At 41.3% G+C, this 27,942-nt stretch overlaps 1 protein-coding gene across 1 annotated transcript in view; it reads right to left on the bottom strand.

The window, feature by feature from the left end:
* The window catches only part of LOC111165700 (protein transport protein Sec16B-like), a 142,307-nt gene that overhangs the window by 14,569 nt on the left and 99,796 nt on the right, over positions 1-27,942 (bottom strand). Inside the window, exon 14 of the mRNA XM_089910749.1 lies at positions 1-27,942. This exon is cut by the window's left edge and continues 14,569 nt beyond it. The gene's annotated coding sequence lies outside the window, so the exon portion shown is untranslated.

Raw genomic sequence — 27,942 nt, 5'->3', positions numbered from 1 at the left:
GTTTAACCATCTCTAATAGACTCCACAAATGCTTTCCAAATCCAGTTTCAATGGTCTATTTGCTGTCTAGTATAGCATATAATCTTTTCCAAAAGGGATATTGATCGTGTTAAGTTTCCTCATCATCTAGACTTTGAGCATCCCTCAGCAGCATCATTCCTGTGGACAAACCACGTGCTTCTTTTATACAGCTGCCCATTAACAGAGTCTGAGAGCGCTTGCCTGCTAAAATAGATCAGGAGGCAGGGGGACAATCATCATAATAGCCAGCAGGTATTGAGGTATACTGTGCTAGACACTTTACATACATTTCCTCCATGAGCCTCATAACAGCCCTACGGGGGAAGTATTATTATCCCCGTGTTAGGCCAGGTATTATATGTTATCCCTATTTAAGACAGGGAAACTGGGGCTGAAAGAGGTTCAGTAATTGGCACAAGCTCATTCATTCTACACAAAGGCACTCTGTACTGGCCTCTCCCCTGTCCCTTCTTTCCCTACTGCCCATCACCCCCAGTTTTTTGGAGCATCCAAGAGAACTGTGTGATGATTATTTCCTTACACATTACTAAGAGCAGCATCCAATTCCATTGAGAATTTTGCAATGAGAGATGAAATGGAAAGTAAAGAATCATTCTGTCTCCCCTTCCAAAGCTGAATACAGAATGAAATCCAGACTCCTAAGGCTGTGCCCAATCTTTTCTCCCAACCAAACATTCTCTCTCTCTCTCTCTCTCTCTCTCTCTCTCTCACACACACACACACACACACACACACACACTTTTCATGTGCCCCGGTCATGTTTGACCAAGTCCAGACCCCAGAACACTCTGCATCTCCCATCTGTCTGAATTCATATTCCTCCCTCTATCTCCCTCTATTTAGAGTCTTTTTCCCACCATTTCATCCTGTCCAGATCCTCTTCATCCTTCAAAGCCCTAACTAACCCCACCTGTTCCTTGAGGATGTCCTTGTTCCTCTCAAGTCAAGATTAGTCTTCCTCCTCCTGTTCTCATTCTGCCCCTTTAGCTATTTTTCATGGCTGAACTCTTACTAAAGCTACTCATACATGTCTTTCTTCTCAACTAAGTCGTGAGTCCAAAATGAAACAAGCCACAGCTTATTTATCTTTGCAGCCATCCCTCTGCCTCCCCCTACTCATAGCAGTCAGCATATTGCTTTACAGAAAGCATATTGCTTTACAGAAACTGAGGTACAGGGCTTATTTTGCCCAGGTGGACCCAGGCTTTGAACCAAGGCAGTCTCACTACATGTGTAATGAGTTGAACTGACTGTATGGGCCCAGGTGGCCCGTTAGCAGTGGATATTGAAGGCAGAGACCCAGAGAAGACCCTGACTCAGAACAGCACCCATGAGTAAAAGAAAGCTTCTCTTTAGGCAGAATAAAAAATGAGATTGGAAGTGAAAAATTACCACCCAAAATTTCTGTCCCAAAATACTATGAGGCATTTGGATCCCTTTGGAGTGGAGTTTCCAATCCTGTGGGCCATCCTCAATCAGGGACTCCGAAACACCCTGCCCAGGCCAGCCCTTCCCTGGGAATGTGCTGATGTGTACCCTGTTTAGAAAGGAGGGCAGTTTGGGAGCCATCAGTGGGACATCCTACAGAAGCCTAGTGAAACAGGACACAGAGGGTGCAATTTTGATATAAGAGGAAAGAGTGGAGAGATCGATTGCACGGGCTGATTGGCAAGGCCTGGGAGGGGTTCCTGGGTGAGAACCAGAGATGAGTTTAGCCTGCTGGAAGGACTGATGAGAAAGTGTCAACAAGCAGGGCAGGCCTGGATAAAGATGAGGTTCAGGGTTAAAGACAAACTTTGTCCTGGTCTTTGCCCAGGACTGGATTTCTTTGCACATAACTCAGCTGTCACCCCAAGACGGCAGGATGCTCTGCAGACATCCTGCTTCCTTGCCCTGTGCCGCTGACAGGGAAGATGCACAAGGCTGGTGAGGAGTGGTGACCTGCCTGCTATCTCTTTATAATCTCCAGCAACATAGTACGTGCATGGTAGAGGGGGAGGTGAGCCAACGGAGGAGCAGACACCACCCTCACCCCTCAACATTCACGCAACCCAATTGTGTCAGCGCTGCTTGTCCCCCCATCTGTCACAGTGTCGGCTCCTGCTGGGGCCCCGTGATCCACAGAGGTTGCTCCACTTGTCGCCCCATTTATCTTTGCAGGCGGCAGCACTGATGTGTTTGACAGTTCTATTTGTTATCCTACAAAGCAGGGTCCCCACTCTTCAAAGCAAAGAGAAGAAAAGCCAGGCACGGAACAGGACTCGGACAGAAAGAGGCACTGGGAGAAATTTGGAGAAGGAGGTCTGCAGCGTCTGCACGCCTAATGGAGATGAGAAGAGAGATCAGGCGATCTGGGGAAAGCAGGCCCTACATCTTGCCTTCTAGAGGATGCTGAACCAGCAGAAAATGTGTATGTATGTGTGTGTGTGTATGTATGTGTTTGCGTGTGTTTGTGTGTGTGTGTGTGTGTGTGTGTGTGTGTGTAAACAGAGACTGTGTCATCACGGTGTGACCATCAGATGACAAGAAGGGTCTGACCCCAGTGTTTGGTATCTGGCACATCAGAGTTCTCCATTCCCATCTTCTCCTCTCCCACATACCCCTTCTTCAAAGAGGGGGGTAATGGAGACACAGGTCCTCTGCCCACTGACACCTCAAGCTCCCCCTTCCTAGGGTATGACATCTGTCACAGTCTGTGCTCAGAACACAGACTCTGTCTTTAGAAAGATGCGAACCCTGGTGCAGCCCCGGCTCCCCTCGACCCCACAGAGCTCTCAGTCTGGCAAAGAGCCACACAGGACGTTGCTGTGCAGCCACGCAGATGGGACGGCACGCTGACACCAGGGGGTCTCATAGGGTCTTGGGTCGACTAGACTCAGGAAAAAGCACCCATGGGACCAGGCTGTGCTGCTAGGTGAGAGAACAAACAGTACAGTGGCTGTCAGTCACTTCTGTGTGTCAGGGACCTGACATTCGGTGGGTCATTCAATCTTCACAACAACCTGTGAAGTAGGGTTGATTACCATCCCCAGTTTACAGATGAGGAAACTGAGGTACAGGGCTTATTTTGCCCAGGTGGACCCAGGATTTGAACCAAGTCAGTCTAAACCATTAACTACAATAGTGCACTACCCCCCAGAATAATGACTAAATATGACCCCCTCCGACAGCTAAGGTTACCAACCATTCTGGCTGGCCTAGGACCATCTCGGTTTTAGCAGCAACAGTCCTGCGTCTCAGGAAACTCCTCAGTTGCAGGCAAACTGGGATGATTGGTCACCTACTTGCAGCTCAGTTCTCCATCCCTTCCCCCAACACACACACATAAACACATCCTAATTTTTCATCTCTCTCCTGAGTACTACTACATGAGCATAACCAAGTCAGAAGCTGTCTTCCTTCTTGAGCTTTAAAGAAGGAAGCAGCACTCTTGGATCAGGCCCAGGTAAGGCTTGAGATCCTCCCCCAGGAGAGCCTCTCTTTCTCTTTGCACACTCTCCCCGCAAGCACTTGCTGCCTAAAACCTGGCCGAGCTGCTGAAGGTCACAGAGAAACTCAGGGTGCTGAGAACTAGTGCTGAACCTTTGGAAATTCCCCATAATAAGACACATTTTATTATTTATAGAATACTCCCAGTTTGTCCAATCAGCTGTGGGGTGTTGATTGATGGAGAAAAGAAACCAGTTGTGACCATCAGACTAGTTGTCTTGTGTGGTTCCTTAGCTGATTCCAAATGAATAAATGATCTGAAACTCTAGGCCTTGGGAACCCTTAAGAATGAATGGTGTAGGAGGTAGGCAGGATGATTGGGCCCCCAGGTTTGCTCAACATTTAATGGAACAAACATGGTCTTAGAGTCCAAGAGAGTTACAATAAGGATTCAATGAAATGAAAAGGGAAAACACCTAATCACATAGCAGATATTCTGTAATTAGTATCTATTATGACATTTTTATCATTATTATTATTAAAACCATCTGCAGCCTGGCCAAAAAGTCTTCCATCCCACACTCTTTATGGCTTTTGATGGAGCCTGGGGAAAGGGTTAGGGGGAATGAGTGGCAACATCTACGTTTGGGAGTGTCTCAGGCAGGCTGGCAGGGTGTGCCGCCATACATTCAGGGAGCTGATGGACCGTCTTTATTAAGGGGACAGCACCTTCGAGGAACTGTCAAGGGGAGTCCAGCAGTGAGAGTGTGCTGTGGGTTGGGGGCGGGGCAGGGGAGAGCATTAGGGAAAGTCAGGAAGCGAGTTCCACTACGGAGTCTGGGGCAGGGTGAAATGGGGAGTTACCTTCGTCCAGCCCCATTGACAGCAATAGCAATACTAACTATAATAACGGCTACTTTTGAGTTCTGATTGCAGCTGAACATTAAGGTAGGAATTTTCCATATACAATCATTTCATTCCTGTCTTAGCAATGTAGAAACTACTCTGAACAGCTAAACTGGCTAGCTCAGTGTCACTCAGCCAGCAACAGGCTCTGAACCTACGAACTTGTGGTGCCAGTTTGGGCTCTTTTCACAAAGCCACACTGCCTCCCAACAAATGAAGGACTCCCCAACTGATTCTGACAAAGCTAAATCATAGTACACATTGTAGGAACACCAGCCACCCTCTTGGAGAGGGTATGGTTTGGAATTTCAAAAGGCAGCAGGGGCTCCTGAGCATAGACCATGGGCTGCGAAGGACCACAGGCCTGTCTCCTGCTGCTGCCCAGCTCCGTGTCAACCCAAAAGGGCTTCAGGGAGATGTGACAGGGAACCCAGCTGGCTTTGTGCTTCTTCCATCCCTGGGGCTCTTCTTGGACAGCACTGCTAAAGCTTTAAAGCTGCCGTGACTGCAGTTCACTTCCCTTCTCCAGGCTGTTCTCAGGTACCCCGATGACATATCTGCTTGGAAGAGTGGACTGACGAGAAATTGGGATGAGGTCACAAAGCTGGCCCATAGCTAAAGGCAGAGAGACATGTTGGTTCTGTCACTCCTGGCTCAGCATCCCCCCACCTGCCAAGTGATACTCAACCTCCAGGGTTCAGAGGGAACCACTGGACAGGGAAATACAGCTACTCTCACTTGTCAGTTTCCTAAACAGAAGAGGATCTCTCCCCAGAATGAGTAACAAGAATGTCACTTATTCTCATGAGAATATCCCTATTCGTTCATGCTGGAACTTGGTGCTGTATCTTTCAAATGACTTTAATATGACCCATCAGTTATTCAAAGAATGCCTCTTAGGGATGATTTGTAAAGAGTCTTTACTTGCATTTTTTTTCTTTTTTACATTGAGCATCCTTTATCTTACACTAAAGTCCTTTATAATCATATTTTCATTACCTCTCCCTCCTAGCTCCTATAAGAGACTGGTCATTGGGTTATACCATTCCCATCACAACACCGGGGACATGGAGTTTGCCAGCGAATATGTATGGCATATCCTTTTATAATATACCCTCTCTCAAACTCTCTTGGTATGAGTGCCTACTATCTGCCAGGCAGGTGGCACACCAAGGCTCATCAAGCAAGTAACCAAGAAAAGTGAGATACTTTACCCTGTCCTTCCTTCTGCTGATCCCTGGTCCTGTTGACCTAGGCTATAAGTGAAGGGCTGCCAAGCTGCATACTACATTGTCAGTTTCAGACATGAAATTTGGCCCTTGGTTTAGTGGTGGTACTTGAGCTTCACCAGCTACTGAGCTGGAAAAAAATATGATGTGACAAGGAACAACAATACCTATGCATAAAAACAGAAAGTATATATATATATATATATATATATATATATATACACTTTATATACATACATGTGTGCATATATACATATATATATTTATGAATTAACGCTCCCCAAAGAACTGTAGTGATCCCACTCTAACCAGAAAATCTCAGTAAAGGGCCCAGCAAACAAATGCAACAGCCTCTGACCAATGCCATAACCTGGGACACTGTGGAGAAGGCTCACTTCTGTAGGGAAAGCTGACATCCCCTAAGTCAGATCATATCATGTTTGCTTAGAAGATCTAATTCCAGACCCTGTCAAGCTCATTGGTTTCTTGGCTTTTCTTGCCCAAAGAGGGACAAGACACTAGGACAGAAAGAATGTTGAGCTTAGAGGAAGAGACCTGGGTTTGTGTTCCAGATCTACCACGGTGGGCAAGTCACAAGCTTTCTGAGCCTCATTTTCTTTATCAGTAAAATGGAATGCACAGTATCTTTCCCACAGACCTGGGGTGACTGTTGTGAGATACAAATTAGAGTTGTAATTTGTACATTGTAAAATGTTATAAAGTCATGGAAGGTAACTTTACTGCACTGCAACTGAAAAATTATATAATAGTTTTTAGATTTGGGGGCAGACACAGAGTGCCTTACAGACCAACCCACCACTCCACTTCCAGGATGTGCATTAAAGTGAGCTTGGAGTGGGCTCATCCTAATGTCTGACAATGTTTGTATAAACAGTCATTTACGGAGTGTGCAAGCAATGCAACTGTGCACCTGCAGGTCTTTGAAGGGAGAACACAGAGTGGCCTAGGAGGTGGTAGAGACATGTACAATACTTCATATGAACAGAGAGACTCTTTCAAATGCATTTTTCACTATTTTGGAGGTTTGGTTTTTGTAAGGCAAAGGGGAGGCAGGGATGGAGGCAGGCCAGAGAGGGAGAAGGTAGGAACTAGAACAACAGTCATGAAGTCTTCAGGGTACACTTTGTCAGACTAGATGCCTGCTGAACCCTCCAACATGGCATGTTCTAAGACAAACTCAGCATCGTCCCAACCTGGACCTGCTTATCCTCTTACATTCCCTCTGTCAGACAATGGCCATACCAGCGACCCATTGTTCAAACCTGGGCATCACCCTGGATTCCCCTGCTGCTGCATCCCATTAATACAAGTCCAGCAAAACTACTTCCTTAAAATATCCTCTTCGGGAATAAAGACACAGACCTACTAGAGAATGGACTTGAGGATATGGGGAGGGGGAAGGGTAAGCTGGGACAAAGTGAGAGAGTGGCATGGACATATATACACTACCAAACGTAAAATAGATAGCTAGTGGGAAGCAGCCGCATAGCACAGGGAGACCAGCTCGGTGCTTTGTGACCACCTAGAGGGGTGGGATAGGGAGGGTGGGAGGGAGGGAGACGCAAGAGGGAGGAGATATGGGAATGTACGTATATGTGTAGCTGATTCACTTTGTTATAAAGCAGAAACTAACACACCATTGTAAAGCAATTATACTCCAATAAAGATGTTAAAAAACTAACAAATAATACATTGTTCATTTAAAATTTTAAGGGGATAGATCTCATGTTAAGTGCTTTTACCACAATAAAATAAAATTTGAAAAATATTTTTAAAAAATCCTCTTCAGGGATAAATTAGGAGGTTGGGATTAACAGGTACACACTACTACATATAAAACAGATAACCAACAAGGACCTACTGTCTGGCACAGGGAACTGTACTCAATATTTTGTAATAACCTATAAGAGAAAATAATCTGGAAAAGAAATAGATATATAACTGAATCACTTTGCTGTACCCCTGAAGCTAACACAACATTGTAAATCAACTATACTTCAATAAAAAAAATGTCCTCTTCAGCCCTATGACTACTGTCCTGGTTGGGGCCCTCATCCCCACTAGCCTGGTTTATCACAAGTGCCTCTCAAAATTCCCCCGTCTTGTTTTATCCGCTGAATCCATTCTCCATATTCCTGATTCCCAAAACTAAATCCGATCATGTCACTTCCCTCGGCCGCTAGCTTCCTCTATGAGTTCGTTTCTTGCTTTCCTATCACACATATGCAGACTCTTTGCTCTAGTTCTCCTTGCTTCCAAGTCTTTGCATGTGCTATTCCCCTTACCTATTGGTACCCACTAACTCCTCATCCCAGAAGCTTCCAGACCCACGGACTGTATTCACTGTCCCTATCCAGTGCTCCTTTTTCACACCCTGTTTGACACGATCATAGTATTTAGGATACTGAATGGTAAGAATTGGTTCACTGACTTATTTCAAGGCCGTGAATGCCTGTGAAGCAAGGCCCAGATCTTATTTTAGCTCTGTGCGTTCAGCACCCACAGTATGATTGGAGCACAGGATGTGCTCCATAACTATTTGAGTAGCAGTGAATTGAAATGAATCCGGTTCACTTAGGCAGAAGAAGTCAAAAGAGTCCGGTCCTCTGTACACCTGAGGCCAGAGGACACTCCTTACGTTCCCAGCCCAGCAACTTGGCAACTGACTGGAGCTCTCCCACAAGTCAGGCCTCTACCAGAGTCAGTAAACTTACTACAAAGCTGACCCAATATGCTGTTTGCTCCAAAATAAACCTGGCTTCCCGTACTCCACAATATAACCCATCTTCAAAGGTGGATGTTCATGATCTTAGACCCAGAAAAGGGCCTTGACAATAGTCCCAAGACCATCACTTCAACCTCTTGATAGGCATGATGTTTCTCAAATCAATGAATGAATGTAAATCAGGTTTTGACACATGCCCTATGTATTCTGCAGCATAAAGGAATAAAATTGTTCCCTTTCCTCCTCCTACACTGTTGGTGGGAATGTAAGTTGGTGTAGCCACTATGGAAAACGGTATGGAGGTTCCTCAGAAAACTAAAAATAGAACTACTATATGCTCTAGCAATCCCCCTCCTGGGCATATACCTGGACAAAACTACAATTCAAAAAGATACATGCACCCCTATGTTCATAGCAGCACTATTCACAATAGCCAAGACATGGAAACAACCATTATCATACTAAGTGAAGTAAGTCAGACAGAGAAAGACAAATACCATATGATATCACTTGTATGTGGAATCTAACATATGGCACAAATGAACCTATATACAAAACAGAAATAGACTCACAGACATAGAGAATAGACTTGTGGTTGCCAAGGGGGAGAGGGGGAGGGAAAGGGATGGACTGGGATTTGGGATTAGTTCGATGCAAACTATTACATTTAGATTGGATAAACAAAAAGGTCCTACTACTGTATAGCACAGGGAACTATATCCAGTCCCCTGGGATAAACCATACTGGAAAAGAATATTTAAAAAAGAATGTATATATATATATATATATATATATATATATATATGTATGTATAACTGAATCACTTTGCTATACAGCAGAAATTAGCACAACATTGTAAATCAACTATATTTCAATAAAAAAAAATTGTTCCCTTTCCTTCCAAGCTTTATTCCCCACTCCTCCACTGGGGATATGGGGAGATGGCACATCTGTGCTATCAGTAAAGTAGATGGGCTTTGTGATAGATATTTTCTTGACTGTTTTTTCCTGCAAGTGACATTCTATATGGCCAAGCTTGTCAGAAGTCAGGCCTTATTCTCTATATCTTGTTACATGAAACACAATCATTAAGGTTCCTTGGGTTTTTAAGTGTCACTTTACCTTTCTTACAGACCTGAACTGTCCACAAGGCTCAGGAGGTTGTGTAATGTAATAAGTTGCAGAAATGGCCACAAGGCTTCATCTCCCTTTATCCAAGCGCTTTTCAATGTGACTTTTCAGCTCCTCCCATCAAGAGGCAGAGTCTCTTTCCCCTTCCCTTGAACCAGGATGGCCTTACGATCCGCTTTGCACAACAGAATGCACTGGGAGTGAGAGTGTGCCAGTGTCAAGCCTAGGCCTCAAGAGACCTTCTGTGCTTCTACTTTCTCCCTCTCTCGGAACCCCACTACCACTCTGCAAACAAGCCCGGTCTAGCTTGCTGGATGGTATAAGACATATGACCCCATAACTATTGCAGTTATCTATTGCTATATAACAAACCACCGCACACTCAGTGGCTTAAAACAACAAGTATCATTTACTTTCCTTACAAATCAGCACTTTGACTAGGGCCTGGCCCTGACAGCTCATCTCTGCTCCACATGGCATCAGCTGGGCAGCTTGAAGTCTGCGGGTGACCCAACGCCCAGGAGCTGGGGTCATCTAAGCCTCTCTCACTCACACTTCTGCTGGCTGAGGCTGGTTGTCAGCTGGGACCTTGGCTGGGATGGTGGACTGGACATCTACACATGGCCCCTCCAAGTGTCTGCTCCGCTACCTCACACATTGTAGGTGACTTCCAAGAGCAAAGTCATGAAAGGAAGAAAGTGGGATCTGCCATTTTCTCAAGGCCCAAGCCTGGAAGTCAGCCCAGAATTACTTCTGACATAGTCTGTCAGTCAAAGCAGTCTCAAATGCCTGCCCAGATTCAAGGGAAAGGGACATAGATGAGAAAACTGCAAAATCACATTATGGAAAGAATATGTGGGATAAGACATACTGTGTTCGTCTTTGGAAAATACAACCTGCCACACCCTCATCACTCTAGTCAACAGTCAACTGACTGCCAGACACACGAGGAAAACCATCCTAAATCGGTCAGCCAGACACACACACACACACACACACACACAGACCAGCCAACTGGTGAACCGACTGCAAATACATGAACAAGCTCAACTAAGATGAGCTGACCCTCCGAAAGGATACATGCACCCCAATGTTCAATGCAGCACTGTTTGCAATAGCCAAGACGTGGAAGCAATCCAAATGTCTATCGACAGAGGGATGGATAAAGAAGACGGGGTACATATATATACAATGGAATATTACTCAGCCATTAAAAAGAATGAAATAATGCCATTTGCAGCAACATGGATGGACCTAGAGACTGTCATACTGAGTGAAATAAGTCAGACGGAATAGACAAATATCATATGATATCATTTACATGTGGATTCTTAAAAAAATGGTATAAATGAACTTATTTACAAAACAGAAACAGACTCACAGACTTAGAGAACAAACTTATGGTTATCAGTGGGGGAAGAGACAGTTAGGGAGTTTGGGATCAACATGTACATGCTGCTATATTTAAAATGGATAACCAACAAGGACCTACTGTAGAGCATAGGGAACTCTGCTCAATGTTACACAGCAGCCTGGATGGGAGGGGAGTTTGGTTGAGAATGGATACATGTGTATGTATGGCTGAATCCCTTTGCTGTGTACCCGAAAGTATCACAAAATTGTTAATCGGCTATACTCCAATATAAAATAAAAAGTTAAAAAAAATTTTTTTTCAAATAATATGATAATTTCCTCTAAAAAAAAAAAAAAAGATTAGCTGACCCTGACCCAGGTCAGCTCCAGAACCAGGACCTGTCAGCCAATACTGTCTGTATAGGTTTGTGAGAAACAAGAGATGATTACCATTTTAAGTCATTAAGTTTTAGGATGATTTGTTACACAGAAATAACCCTGGCTCCACCACCTATTAGCAAGTTAACCACTTTGAGCCTCAGTTTCCTTGCCTATAAACATAGTAATAAACCTATGTCACAAGATTATAAATTATTAGGATTCGATGAGTCTCCCGTGCCTAGCAAAGTGCTGGCACTGAGTTCCTAAATGATTGCACCCTTCCCTTCCTCATACATCCAAAGGTGTGAGGAAGGTCACGTTCTCCTCATCCCCTGTGCTGCATCCTCCAAGGTTATAGAATCTGGACTGTATGTCAATCTCAGTTCTGCTTTGCAGAAGGTGACTTTCACAATGAACTCTCCCTACTAATCAATTAAACTAGTGAGAATTTTCAAAATCACTCAACTATTCCAGGAGAAAGGAAAAAGGGCAGGACAAGAGGTGAACTGTATGAGCCTCCTAATGAAAATTTCAAGGAGTCTTGGTTTATAAATACTGCAAAAATCCATTCTAAACAAAAACATCAGCTTTTCACTGTGGCTTGGATATTAGCCAGCAGTGAAGGAGAGATTGACCTGATTTAGGGTTGGTTGCACAATATGAAAAGTGATTTCTTTTCCTTTCCCTAGACCTAGAGCTAATGGCTTTGCTTGTCCCTGATCAACAGAAAAGAACATTGCGCTCGTCCCCTTTAAAATCCGTAAGTGCACAAATGGAACATTGCTTTGAGTTAACTCCACATGCACTTTGGAGCTGCTACAGTTGACATAAACCTCTCTAAAGCCAGGGGTCCAGAATTAATGCATCATATGCTGATACTCTGGCCTAAGCTCCTGAGAAGAGGGGCACCTGAGACATTTTCAAGAAGCAAAAGCAAAAGACGGTAGTTTGACTACGCTTTGCCCCAACAATAACAACACAAGCTTATATTTGCAAGGAATTTTCATTCAGTGAAGGTCTTTGGGCCTGTGCTATCCTTTTAACCTATGCAACAGTTCTGTATGACAAAGAGTAAGTGTTAGGGCTTCCTTGGTGGCGCAGTGGTTGAGAGTCCGCCTGCCAATGCAGGAGACGCGGGTTCGTGCCCCGGTCTGGGAGGATCCCACGTGCCGCAGAGCGGCTGGGCCCATGAGCCATGGCCGCTGAGCTGAGCCTGCGCGTCCAGAGTCTGTGCTCCGCAGCGGGTGAGGCCACAACAGTGAGAGGCCTGCGTACCGCAAAAAAAAAAAAAAAAAAGAGTAAGTGTTAATATTCTTCTACAGGCGAAGACAGTTCTGTGATCTGACTACTGTTTTAGTGGTTGACAGACTGTTAATAAGCCCCCCAGCTAAGGAGTTTGTCAGAAATTCAGATTATTGGATTCTACCCCAGATATCTGAAGTTAATAAGTGTGGGATGGGACCCACAATTCTGTGTTTTGAACAATTATCTGGATGGCCCTTTGATAACATTGCCCCAGTCTGATACTTTTCCTAGCATGCAAAATCAAAGGACGATTTTTAGAACTCATGCATACAAATAAATCCTGTGTTTTCATGGCTTGTTACTCTTGAGAATTTGTAAATATCATGGGTCAAATCATGCCATCTTGAAAGGAAACTATTACCTTTAGCGAAAGCCTCACAGAGCACAGCCAATGTGTTAAGTTGACGCTTGATCTGACTGCCAACACTGTAGTATTTAGCTTGGGGAGGCAGACTTTTTTCCCAACAGATTTGTCTTCCTAATAAATCTGACTTCAGATAACATTCAAATTAAATTGCATTTTCTTAGGCTCACACCAGGGCAGGGAAGAAGAAGTAGGGAGAGCATTTCCTTAAGTGTGCTGAATGACAGAAAGGACAAATGATCAACTCTTAAGAGCTGAAATGAACTATAGTGATTATCTGGTCCAGCTTACCATTGATCGAGACGGAGAGACAAAGAAACAGAGACAAGCCAGCCTTGACCAAAATAGTACCAAACCATCATCGTACAGCCCAACTGGCATTTGAAAACTTTGTGAGGGTCGTCTTAAGTTCTTCCTTTCAAAGTTGATCAACAGTGTATAATACTATATTTGCCCATCCTCTCCTGGGGTTAATTATATACAAATGAAAAGCTTGCAGTCATATAGTATTATTATTACTTCAGGACACTGTATTGTACTGCTGTGAACTACTATGATTGAATATATTGTTTGATGAAATGAAAGTTTCTACCCCTTTGAGAAAACCACCTTACTATCTGAAGATACAGCCAAAAACTATTCTTCCTGTCTTTTCACAATAGATGCTTGGTAACTATTTGATGTATGAATCCATGAGTGAAGACAAGGCAAGGGCCATTTTGATGATCCAGACTTAGATGTGAAAATTGAAGCGTATTAAGGGAAATTCTAGAGTGGAAACACAGAAGATATGTAATATCAAGTTAACATCAAGTTAAATTAGATTAGCCAGAGGAAAGAGGTTTCAACATCCTCTAGAATTTATCAGAAAGGGTCTTGATGTTATCAAGCAAGCATATGGTTACTGCCATTTCCTCAGCACCTTGATTTAAGGAAGCCAAAATGAGTTCTGCCTACCCAGTGGATCAAGGGCCATCCTACTCAAAGTAGTCCTTATCACTCAGCAAATTAATGCACATATTCACATTTTGAAGTACAAAAAGCTTTTGCCTTGATCTAGTGGCTAAGATTTCTCAACGTCCCTTTTGCAACCCATCCTATAAAAACTTACCAAGTATGAAAACTCTAACTTCACATCAACAGAAGTCATGCACAGAGATTAACTAAAATGCTCTCCAGTCCCTCTTTCCCAGCATGGGAATACAGAAAACCTACATTTCCTAGCTTCTCTTGCAGTCAGGTTGGGGCCATGTGACCAGGTTCTGGCCAAAGGAATATGGGAATAAATAATGTTTGCCACTTCCAAGCTGGATATAAAACATCTCACTCTATCATTCTCATACTATATCTTTGCTCACCAGTTGGGGAAACTGAAGATCTAGTAGAGGACACCAAAAAGGCCATAGCAAACATGGAAGCCACAGGATAAAATGGTACTAGGTCACTACCTCAATACTGGAGGAAAACCCTCCAGGAGAGCTGCCTGGTCTCCAGCAGGATGTGGCCTGGTGGATAAGTAAACGTCTGTTAATATACACCAGTGAGACTTTGGGTTTCTTGGTTTCATCACGTAGTCTGTTCTAATTAATATGGGTCACATCTTCATGAATAAAGAACTGAGTCTCCAATAGGTATATCTATAAACCAGTATAAAACAATATAATCAGAAGATGAAACAACTTTTGCGGAATTTTTTCTCTCTTCTGGAGAAAACAGGTTCAGTAAACACTGAGAAACCAGAGCACACTGAAAGTCATTCCTCCTATTTGTGGAATTAAACACTTTCTTTGGCATACTTTTGTCTCTTTTATATCTGAAACTGAATGAATTATTTATTTTGGTGACTATATAATCAAATCCAATCAATATGAAATCTGAACTACTCCAGGTTAGGGCTTGGTTTTGTCTTAACTACTTCTCTCTATGGGAAATGTTCATCTTCATATCAGACTTTTGGTGCTTCTAGGAGAAAAAAAATTCTAAATATAATAATAATAAGTTTACTGAGCACTTACTATGTATCAAGCACACCGATAGCATTCTCACAACCACGGTATGAGATAGGTACCAATTTACAGGTGAGAAAATTAAGGCAGAGAAAGTTCTACATGTATTGTCAGGCCACCCAGACTGTAAAGTATTTAGACCAAATCAGGGTCTATTCTCTCTCACTCCAGAATCTGCTCTCTTAACCACCTCAGCTTATTTTCTTCTTTGATGCCGTTTTGTGTGCTCATTTTCTCTGGCTTGTCTGTGACTATCTCATAGTAACCATTTTCCTAGTGACAGAATTCCAAATTGGCTATGAAGCCAGTTACTTTAATTATGCTCTGGTCACCTTCTTAAATGGACCTCTGAATTGGCCCTTATTTTATTACTCAGGACTCTGCATATTTATGAATATAACCCAGCTTCTTTTGACTTATGAATTCTTCAAACTTTTCCAACTATTTTTCAAAGGCTAGGGCTCCTCACACTCTTTAATGACTTAAAGGGATATTTTCTTTCCATTACAAATTTCAAGCCTGCTTACCTTTTAAATATTCAATATTTCAGTATTATAAGAGCAATAGGGTTATTTGATGTCCTAATTGCCTCAGGCCTTGTTTTAAATGCCTTTGTAGCAAAGGGTGATGCCAGCAGGAGTGTTCACCCCGCTGCTTGGTTTACACAGCATCCAGACGGCCTGTCTGATGTGAGACCCAGGGTTGAACCCAGAGGACTATGAGGACCCAGACTAATCACCCACTGGAGAGTCATACGCTGCCCCCCCCCTCCCCGCCAGCTCCAAATACACAGACACACACACACACACACACACACACACACACACACACACACACCTGCTGGCAACATGAGGTCACAATAAACATCCAGGAAAATGTTAAAGAAAAAACAAAGAAGGACAGTGTGAGGCGCAATTCCCCAGCCTACTTTCTTTGTTACTGGGAGTTTGGTGGACTGATAATATTTTTAGGTAAATGTACAGCAGTATGCATATTTGTGTGCATCTGTACAGAATATTAAAATGGGACTTTAGGCTAAAATCTTGAAACGTAGTTATCACTTTGCCATGATGCAGAATTTCAAAGGAGTAAACAAAAACTAATCAGCCCTTCATCCCCTCACTCACATCAAGAGTGTAAGATTGTAAGATGTGTGTGTGTATAATATGTATATTACACATATATATAGGAAAGGGCCTTGGGTAAGTGTTATCTGTACGCTGAACTTCCCCCCAATGAAGACATGTATAAGGGGTGAGTGGGTCCTGCCGTCACCTCACACTTAATGGAATATATTTCAAAAGGACTCCTCAGAAAGCCTAATATGTGTTTCTTGTGCACACACCTGACTCCCACCTCAAAGGTGAGATGTGCGCTTACTAGCTGGTGTGATGGCAGAGTGAAAGAGAATCCATTACATTGGGGCCAAGTCCCAGGCTACCAGAATAGAAGTGACTGTGCCCTCTGGGGAACGAAGAGTAGAGATGACTAGTGTTGAGGGAGAGAAGGCAACATTTCCAAAAAACCCAAAAAATGCCCCTAAGAGCAAGAGTCAGGTTGAAACATCTGCCATCTTGAGGTACCATTAAGAGAGACGTTTCCTGTGTTCTTATCTCCTCTCCTTCCCTGCATGCTCTTGGCAAGGGTCAGAGCTGGGGCGGCCATGTAATTTAGTATACATACAGAGAGACTTCTGAGAAAGAAAAGGTATAAGGGTTCACTCTATATGTCAACTTGACTGGACTCTGGTGCCCAGTTCTTTGGTTAAACACTAGCTTATATGCTGCTGTGAAGGTGTTTTGTGGTTAACATTTACAATCAGTTGACTCTAAGTAAAGAAGAGCACCCTCAATAATGAGGGGGCCTCTCAAGAGGCACATGAAAAGATGCTCAACATCATTAATTATTAGAGAAATGCAAATCAAAACTACAGTGAGGTATCACCTCACACCGGTCAGAATGGCCATCATCAAAAAATCCACAAACAATAAATGTTGGAGAGGGCGTGGAGAAAAGGGAACACTCTTGCACCGTTGGTGGGAATGTAAGTTGACACAGCCGCTATGGAGAACAGTATGGAGGTTCCTTACAAAACTACAAATAGAACTACCATACAACCCAGCAATCCCACTACTGGGCATATACCCTGAGAAAATCATAATTCAAAAGGACACATGTACCCCATTGTTCATTGCAGCACTATTTACAATAGCCAGGACAGAGAAACAACCTAAATGTCCATCAACAGATGAATGGATAAAGAAGATGTGGTAAATATATATACAGTGGAATATTACTCAGCCATAAAAAGGAAGGAAATTGGGTCATTTGTAGAGACATGGATGGACCTAGGGACTGTCATACAGAGTGAAGTAAGTCAGAAAGAGAAAAACAAATATCATATAGTAAACAAATGTCATGTAGTAATGCATATATGTGGAATATAGAAAAATGGTACAGATGAACCGGTTCACAAGGCAGAGAAATAGACATACAGCACAAATGTATGGGCACCAAGGGGAGAAAGGTGGGGTGGGGTGAATTGGGAGATTTAGATTGACATATATACACTACAATGTATAAAATATGATAACGAATAATAACCTGCTGAATAGCACAGGGTACTCTAATTCACTTCACTGTACAGTAGAAACTAACAAAACATTGTAAAACAACTGTATCCCAATAAAAAAAAATGAGGGGGCATCCAGATATTAAAAGCCTAAGAGCAAAAACCAAGGTTTCCCAGAGAAGAAGGAATTCTGCCTCAAGACTGTAGCATAGAAATCCTGCCTTCATTTCCAGCCTGCTGTCCTGCCCTACAAACTTCAGACTCCATAATTGCATGAGCCAATTATAATATTATTATATATATAATATCCTATTGATTCTATTTCTCTGGAAAACCATGATACAAGGGGGAAATGTTAATAACTAGGCCCCAGGCAACAAGTATCTGGGACCAGACTGAGTACACAGGACGTATGATCTCCCTAGTCAGAACCCAAGAGTTAGCAGAATGTGCAAGGAGGATTAGAAATGCTCAGTGAGGAGAGAGGAGACAGAAGTTGAAAACATTCCCATTCCCTGACCATGGCTTCCTGCCTGGAATAAGCCTGAACTGGAAGAAAGAGGAAATGTTATTTTTAAACAAAATTAGTTTTAACTATAACGTGGGACTAGATATATAATTAGCATCCTAAGATGATGTTGTGTGACTTGAAGTGATGGGAGAACTATTTGTGTTGATCTGGTTCGGACAGAAGAGTCATAGGACCTGCCTGTATTTCTTTGGGGAACAGAGGGAAAAAAAATCCTATAGAGTGGACTTAGAAAGGCAGTGGGAATGGAAAATAGTATAGAGGTTCCCTAGAAAACTAAAAATAGAGTTGTCACATGATCCAACAATACCACTCCTGGGCTTATATCCGGAAAAAACTATAATTCGAAAAGATACATGCATCCCAACGTTCACAGCAGAACTATTTGCAATACCCAAGACATGGAAGCAGTATAAACGCCCATCAACAGATGAGTGGATAAAAAAATGTGGTACATATATATACAATGGACTATTACTCAGCCATAAAAAGAATGAAATAATGACATTTACAGCAACATGGATGGACCTAGAGATTATCATGCTAAGTGAAGTAAGCCAGACAGAGAAAGACAAATATCATATGACATCTCTTACATGTGGAATCTAAAAAAATGATACAAATGAACTTATTTACAAAACAGAAATAGACTCACAGACATAGAAAACAAACTTACGGTTACCAGAAAGAAAGGGGAGTGTGGGGTGGGGGGGATAAATTGGGATTAGCAAATACAAACTACTGTATATAAAATAGAGGAACAATAAGGTCCTACTGTACAGCACAGGGAACTATATTGAATATCCTGTAATAAACCATAATGGAAAAGAATATGAAACTGAATACATATCTGTATGTATAACTGAATCATGTTGCTGTACACCAGCAACTAACACAACAGTTTAAATCAACTATACTTCAATTTTTTTAAAAAAGGCAGTGGGAGACAAGAAAGTGATTATTACCTGACTTCCCCTCATGGTTACATGTGTATATATAACCTTCTTGATCAAAGGCCTGCCTGAGTTACACCCAGCTACCTGTCCCTGAAGCACAAAGACCCAGCACTGAGGCCTGAGGCAGGTGCCTCTGCTCTCAGACTTCAGGGGCAGACCTGATAGTTTCCATGAAGTGGGACGCACTCAATCATAGCTCAGTATTTTGGCACACCACACCTACTTCTAATTCTGTCCACATCTCAATGAATATGATTAGCCCATCAGAGCATATGGTAAATGTAAAAGGTGTTTAACACACTCAATAAATACTTTACACATTCAATACATATTTATTAAGCATCTACCCTGGGCCTAGTATTGTTGGATAGAAGTACGAACATCGAGCCTCTGGCTTCGAGAAACTTACAATCACATATAAACTTTGGTATCTCTCTCTCTCTCTCGCGCGCTCTCTCTCTCTCTCTATATATATATATAATGTATATATATATTATATACATTATATATATTATATATAATATATATATCTTCTTGTATTCAACTTTAATCCTCTTATGTATCTATACTTAGTCAATGTATATTGTAACTTCTGAGAGCTCTGAATTTGATTTACCTGTTTTTCCAATCTTACCCCTGTGAGTTTTGTACACAGCTGTAAAAATCAGAGCAAAGATTAGTTTTGTGGCTTGTATAAGAGGCCTAACATAAAAGACCACAACATTTTACTGGAGACCTAGAATGTGGGCAAAACCCTTTTATTATGTACAGAGACACATACAACCATATACAATTATTCTTTTTAGATTTCTGGGGTTACATTTATGTGATCTACTTTTTTTAATGCTGAAAGAGGGCCTAAGGACTAAAATAAATTTCTCTTCATAAGATGTGGAAGTCGCACTAAAATTATCCTTTTGAAAAGCAGAGGGCCAGATGGCCAATCTATATGATTCTTTGACAACACTTAATTCCACAAGAGATAGCTCATGAAAGAGCTTCAGACTCTCTTTCAGAAAGTGAGAGTTAAGATGAAGCCAAGTGGTTAACTTTCTTAAGCACAAGATCCATGCACCAATGAAGGGAATCAGAGCAGATTTGCTTTATTCTGGGGCACAAAGTTCAGATGTCAGTAAATAACGAAAGCACCAGAGTCAGATAGGGAGGTACACAAGGACGGATAAAAGATCAGAATGAGACCTTGTGTGGCTAAGCTGGGCAGAAGGGCCATTGCCACAGTGTGATGAAGGTTCTAAGCACTTGTTGACTACTTTATGAAACGATGAGCTACTGATAACACTCAGCTCCCATGCCACCTACTCCTTGCCATTTCTGTTAAACTGTAGTTTAGTTCTGTTTTAGCCAAAGCCAGCTTCATTGTCACTTAAGCCTCACTCTGCACCAGCACATATTTCCAGAACTAAATCAGAGACCATCCAAAGAAACGTATATCATAAAAGAAATGGGAGTGGAAGTGCTGTTGTTTTATCCAAAACCAAACGTATTTCTTTGCTCCCTGACTGACAGTAGGTTATTGTCCATAAAAACAAGCAATTGCATTGGATGAATCTTGCTTGTTCCCTGGGAAGGCCCACTACACCTTCTGCACAGAAACCAAATGACCCTTAACAAGCTCAATGCCACTAACAGCTTCCCTTCCCCCTCTTCTCCATCACCACATCTCATGAGAGTTGTTCAGCCTTGATAAAGCCTTACTTCCTTGGAATTCAGTTAATTCACCTTTTCCCCCTCAGCGATACACATGGTTTCTTCTTCACAGCATATCCTTGGCACATCACTGGCCCATGCCTATTTTGCACCACCAGAATCTCCTGAAATTTATCAGAGATGATACAGATGTAATTAAACCCGAATTCTAGTCTCTCCTTGTGACAACTCAGCGGACAATTAATGATGATAAAAGAGCCTGCCAGCTGCTGCCTGACATACCAATGTGAGCATCCAACTCCGATGAAGATGGAGGGTGAAGGGCAGGTCCCTCTGACTCCACTTCAATCTGTCTTTTACCTCACACTAGCTAAAAAGTAACACTTACTTTGGGGAACCTTAGATTCTTTCCTCTCTCTTCTTAAAAGCAGCAAATAGACAATCGGGGGTAATGCAATGTCTATGAAATAAATAAGAATGCTTCCAGGGAAGAGTAATTTAAGCTTTACCACCAGGGACAGTGATTCAAGCCTAAAGCCAGAGAAACAGGCTGTGCTCTTAATCATTGATCCTTTAGGAGAGGATGTGCCCACTGCCTCTTTGCCATGGGAACATATCAGTTCATAAGGAGGGACCTTCATAAGGGGGACACTTCACGGATTTTTCCACAATAATGCTGTTCCACTCAAAACTGACTTTGATTACATTTGTCATTTTCTCTCCAAAATTTCAGGTTTAGCCATGACTGCAGCTTGGTGCAATAGATGCTTGGAGGGAGACCAAGGCTTGAGGGTGACATGGGTTGTGGAGAGAGATGACTGGAGAGAAAATAATCAAAACAAGGATGATAAGAGGTAATAAGAGGAGCCTGTTCAACACTCACACTTCAAAACACATGTGCTGAGGCTCAGTGGTAACAGAACTGCACTGCTGGCTTCCTGTGTTGCTATCCGTTTAACAGTTTGTTGTTTGGGGGACTTGAGAATCCATTTAGACAATTCCCATAAGAAAAAATGCAAATGACTCATAAACATATGAAATAAATGTCCTACATCACTTGTAATCAAAGGAATGCAAATATAAAACAACAAGATAGCATTTTCACCTATCAAATTAACAGAGATTAAAAGGAATTCTAATACTCAACAGGGGTGGTGAGATGGCCCATCTCTCACTGCTGGAGTGTTAATTGGTACAACCTTTCTCCTGGGCTATTTTGCAATATGTGGCAAATTCCTAAAAATATGCATAATCCTGGGCCCAATAATTCTGCTTCTAGGATCTACTCTAAGAAAATAAGCAGCAATCCAAGCAAATGGGTACAAATCTTTCACTGGAATGTTATTTACAACAAGGAAAAGTACAAAAATAAAATCTTACATTGTTATAAATTATATGATATAATCATAAAATATATAAATATAAAAAATAGAGTACAACATTCCTCCACCAAATAATATTATTCAGGATATTTATATATTTTAAAGACTATTGGGACTCCAGGAGGGCTCATGCCAAGGAGCACTACCCAGAACCTCTGCTGCCAGTGACCCCGTCCCTGCGGTGAGCCATAGCCACCCCCCGCCTCCTCAGGAGACCCTCCAACACTAGCAGCCATGTAGAAGACAGGTCTTGGTGCTCTGGCCGGGTGTCAGGTCTGTGCCTTTGAGGTGGGAGAGCCGAGTTCAGGACATTGGTCCACCAGAGACCTCCCAGATCCACGTAGTATCAAATAGCGAAAGCTCTCCCAGAGATCTCCATCTCAACATGAAGACCCAGCTCCACTCAACAACCAGCAAGCTACAGTGCTGGACACCCTATGCCAAACAACTAGCAAGACAGGAGCAAACCCCACCCATTAGCAGAGAGGCTGCCTAAAATAATAATAAGGTCACAGACACCCCAAAACACGCCATTGGACATGGTCCTGCCCACCAGAAAGACAAGATCTAGCCTCATCCACCAGAACACAGGCACCAGTCCCCTCCAACAGAAAGCATACACAACCCACTGAACCAAACTCACCCACTGGGGGCAGACACCAAAAACAATGGGAACTATGAACCTGCAGCCTGTGAAAAGGAGATCCCAAACACAGAAAGTTAAGCAAAATGAGAAGACAGAGAAACACACAGCAGAAGAAGGAGCAAGGTAAAAACCGACCAGACCTAACAAATGAAGAGGAAATAGCAGTCTACCTGAAAAGAATTCAGAGTAATGATAGTAAACATGATCCAAAATCTTGAAAATAAAATGGAGAAAATACAAGAAACGTTTAACAAGGACCTAGAAGAACTAAAGAGCACACAAACAATGATGAACAACAAACTAAATGAAATTTAAAATTCTCTAGAAGGAATCAATAGCATACTAACTGAGATAGAAAAACGGATAAGTGGACTGGAAGATAAAATGGTAGAAATAACTACCGCAGGGCAGAATAAAGAAAAAAGAATGAAACAAATTGAGGACAGTCTCAGAGACCTCTGGGACAACATTAAATGCACCAAAATTTGAATTATAGGGGGCTCAGAAGAAGAAGAGAAAAAGAAAGGGACTGAGAAAATATTTGAAAAGATTATAGTTGAAAACTTCCCTAATATGGGAAAAGAAAGAGTCAATCAAGTCCAGGAAGTGCAGAGAGCCACATACAGGATAAATCCAAGGAGAAACACACCAAGACACATATTAAAAAAAACTATCAAAAATTTAATACAAAGAAAAAAATATTAAAAGCAGCAAGGGAAAAACAACAAATAACATACAAGGGAATCCCCATAAGGTTAACAGCTGATCTTTCAGCAAAAACTCTGTAAGCCAGAAGGGAGTGGCAGGACATATTTAAAGTGATGAAAGGGAAAAACCTACAACAAAGATTACTCTACCCAGCAAGGATCTCATTCATATTCAACAGAGAAATTAAAAACTTTACAGACAAGCAAAAGCTAAGATAATTCAGCACCACCAAACCAGCTCTACTACAAACACTAAAGGAACTTCTCTAAGTGGGAAACACAAAAGAGGAAAGGACCTACAAAAACAAACCCAAAACAATTAAGAAAATGGTAACAGGAACACACACATTGATAACTACCTTGAATGTAAATGGATTAAATGCTCCAACCAAAAGACATAGAATGGCTGAATGGATACAAAAACAAGACGTGTATATATGCTGGCTACAAGAGACCCACATCAGACCTAGGGATGCATACAGAGGAAAAATGAGGGAATGTAAAAAGATATTCCATGCAAATGGAAACCAAAAGAAAGCTGGAATAGCAATTCTCATATCAGACAAAATAGACTTTAAAATAGAGACTATTACAAGAGACAAAGAAGGACACTACATACTGATCAAGGGATCAATCCAAGAAAAAGATATAACAATTATAAATATATATGTACCCAACATAGGAGCACATCAATACATAAGGCAAATGCTAACAACTATAAAAGAGGAAATAAGCAGTGACAAAATAATAGTGGGGGACTTTAACACCTCACGTACACCAGTGGACAGATCATCCAAACAGAAAATTAATAAGGAAACACAAGCTTTAAATGACACAATAGACAGATTTAATTGATATTTATAAGACATTCTACCCCAAAACAGCTGATTGCACTTTCTTCTCAAGTGCACCTGGAACATTCTCCAGGACAGATCACATCTTGGGTCACAAATCAAGCCTTGGTAAATTTAAGAAACCTGAAACCATATAAAGCATCTTTTCCGACCACAACACTATGAGATTAGAAAAAAACTATAGGAAAAAATGTAAAAAAACACAAACACATGGAGGCTAAACAATATATTACAAGGATATCACGGAAGAAATCAAAGAGGAAATCAAAAAATACCTAGAGACAAATGACAATGAAAACACGATGATCCAAAAACTATGAGATGCAGCAAAACAGTTCTAAAAGGGAAGTTTATAGCAATACAAGCCTGCCTCTAGAAACAAGAAAAATCTCAAACAATCTAACCTTACACCTAAAGGAACTACAGAAAGAAGAACAAACAAAACCTAAAGTTAGTAGAAGGAAAGAAATCATAAAGATCAGAGCAGAAATAAATGAACTAGAAACAAAGAAAACAATAGCAAAGATCAATAAAACTAAAAGCTGGTTCTTTGAGAAGATAAACAAAATTGATAAACCATTAGCCAGACTCATCAAGAAAAAGAGGGAGAGGACTAAAATCAATAAAATTAGAAATGAAAATGGACAAGTTACAACAGACACTGCAGAAATACAAGCATCATAAGAGACTACAGCAAGCAACTCTATGCCAATAAAATGGACAGACATGAAGAAATGGACAAATTCTTGGAAAGGTACAATTTTCCAAGACTAAACCAGGAAGACTTAGAAAATATAAACAGACCTGTCACAAGTAATGAAATTGAAACCATAACTAAAAATCTTACAACAAACAAAAGCCCAGGACCAGATGGCTTCACAGGTAAAATTTAGCAAACATTTAGAGAAGAGCTAACACTCATTCTCATCAAACTCGTCCAAAAAAATTGCAGAGGAAGGAACACTCCCAAACTCATCTATGAGGCTACCGTCGCCCTAATACCAAAACCAGACAAACATACTAAATAAAGAGAAAATTACAGACCAATATCACTGATGAATATAGATGTAACAATCCTCAACAAAATACTAGCAAGCAGAATCCAACAACACATTAAAAGGATCATACACCATGATCAAGTGGGATTTATCCCAGGGATGCAAGGATTCTTCAATATACTCAAATCAATCAATGTGATACACCATATTAACAAATTGAAGAATAAAAACCATATGATCATCTCAATAGATGCAGAAAAAGCTTTTGACAAATTTCAACACCCATTTTTGATAAAACCTCTCCAGAAAGTGGGCATAGAGGGAACTGCCTCAACATAATAAAGGCCATATACAACAAACCCACAGCAAACATCATTCTCAATGGTGGAAAACTGAAAGCATTTTCTCTAAGATCAGGAACAAGACAAGGATGTCCCCTCTTGCCACTATTATTCAACATAGTTTTGGAAGTCCTAGCCCCAACAATCAGAGAAGAAGAAGAAATAAAAGGAATACAAATTGGAAAAGAAGAAGTAAAACTGTCACTGTTTGCAGATGACATGATACTTACACATAGAGAATCCTCAAGATGCCACCAGAAAACTACTAGAGCTAATCAATGAATCTGGTAAAGTTGCAGAATACAAAATTAATGCAAAGAAATCTCTTGCATTCCTATACACTAATGATGAAAAATCTGAAGGAGAAATTAAGGAAACACTCCCATTTACCATTGCAACAAAAAGAATAAAATATCTAGGTATAAACCTACCTAGGGGGAAAAAAGTCCTGTATGCAGAAAACTATAAGACACTGATGAAAGAAATTAATGATACAAACAGATGGAGAGATATACCATGTTCTTGGATTAGAAGAATCAATACTGTGAAAATGACTATACTACCCAAAGCAATCTACAGACTCAATGCAATCCCTATCAAATTACCAATGGCATTTTTTACAGAACTAGAACAAAAAAATCTTAAAATTTGTATGGAGACACAAAAGACCCTGAATAGCCAAAACAGTCTTGAGGGAAAAAAACGGAGCTGGAGGAAACAAACTTCCTGACTTCAGACTACACTACAAAGTAATCAAGACAATATGGTACTAGCACAAAAACAGAAATATAGATCAATGTAACAGGAACAAAAGCCCAGAGATAAACCCACGCATCTATGGTCAACTAATCTATGACAAAGGAGGCAAGGATATACAATGGAGAAAAGACAGTCTCTTCAGTAAGTGGTGCTGGGAAAACTGGACAGCTACATGTAAAAGAATGAAATTAGAACACTCCTTAACACCATACACAAAAATAAACTCAAAATGGATTAGAGACCTAAATGTAAGACCAGACACCATAAAACTCTTAGAGGATAACATAGGAAGAACACTCTTTGACATAAATCACAGCAAGATCTTTTTTGATCCACCTCCTAGAGTAATGGAAATAAAAAAAAAATAAACAAATGGGACCTAATGAAACTTAAAAGCCTTTGCAAATCAAAGGAATCTACAAACAAGACGAAAAGACCACGCTCAGAATGGCAGAAAATATTTGCAAATGAATCAACGGACAAAGGATTAGTCTCCAAAATATATAAACAACTCATGCAGCTCAATATTAAAAAAACAAACAACCCAATCCAAAAATGGGCAGAAGACCTAAATAGGCATTTCTCCAAAGAAGACATACAGATGGCCAAGAGGCACATGAAAAGCTGCTCAACATCACTAACTGCTAGAGAAATTCAAATCAAAATGGCAACTAGGTATCACCTCACACCAGTTAGAATGGGCATCAACAAAAATCTACAAAAACAAATGTTGGAGAGGGTGTGGAGAAATGGGAACTCTCTTGCACTGTTGGTGGGAATGTAAATTGATACAGCCACGGTGGAGAACAGTATGGAGGTTCCCTAAAAAACTAAAAATAGAATTACCATATGACCCAGCAATCCCACTACTGGGCATATACCCAGAGAAAACCATAATTCAAAAAGACACATGCACCCCAATGTTCATTGCAGCACTATTTACAATAGCCAGGTCATGGAAGCAACCTAAATGCCCATTGACAGATGAATGGATAAAGAAGATGTGGTACATACATAAAATGGAATATTACTCAGCCATAAAAAGGAACAAAATTGGGTCATTTGTAGAGACACGGATGGATCTAGAGACTGTCATACAGAGTGAAGTAAGTCAGAAAGAGAAAAACTAATATATTAATGCATATATGTTGAACCTAGAAAAATGGTACAGATGAACCGGTTTGCAGGGCAGAAATAAAGACACAGATGTAGAGAAAAAGTGTATGGACACCAAGGGGGGAAAGTGGCAGTGGGGGGTGGGGTTGGGGGTGGTATGATGAATTGGGAGATTTTTATTGACATGTATACACTAATATGTATAAAATGGATAACTAATTAGAACCTGCTGTATAAAAAATAAATAAAATTAAAATTAAAAAAAATAATAAAGCTTACAAATCCTCTAGGGACTCATCCCCACATTGCCTCAGTCAGGAACAAAAACTAAGAGCTTCCATCATCTGAAGCATCACTGGGCACCATGACAAGGGAAAGGATATGTAGCAACTTATAAACTAGCTCTTACTGACTCTTATCCAGAGGTAATGCACATCATTTCCACTTACATTTCATTGGCTGAAGTCAGTCACATGGCCAGTCTTCTATAACAGAGATCAGGAGATTCAATCCTACATGTGC

The sequence above is a fragment of the Delphinapterus leucas genome, chromosome 1 (genome assembly GCF_059928025.1).
Source record: "Delphinapterus leucas isolate spDelLeu-1000000601 "Yukka" chromosome 1, BTC_Dleu_Yukka2, whole genome shotgun sequence".
Lineage (NCBI taxonomy): Eukaryota > Metazoa > Chordata > Mammalia > Artiodactyla > Monodontidae > Delphinapterus > Delphinapterus leucas.
Note: the sequence above shows the minus strand (reverse complement) of the source record. Positions and strands in the feature narration are given on the sequence as shown.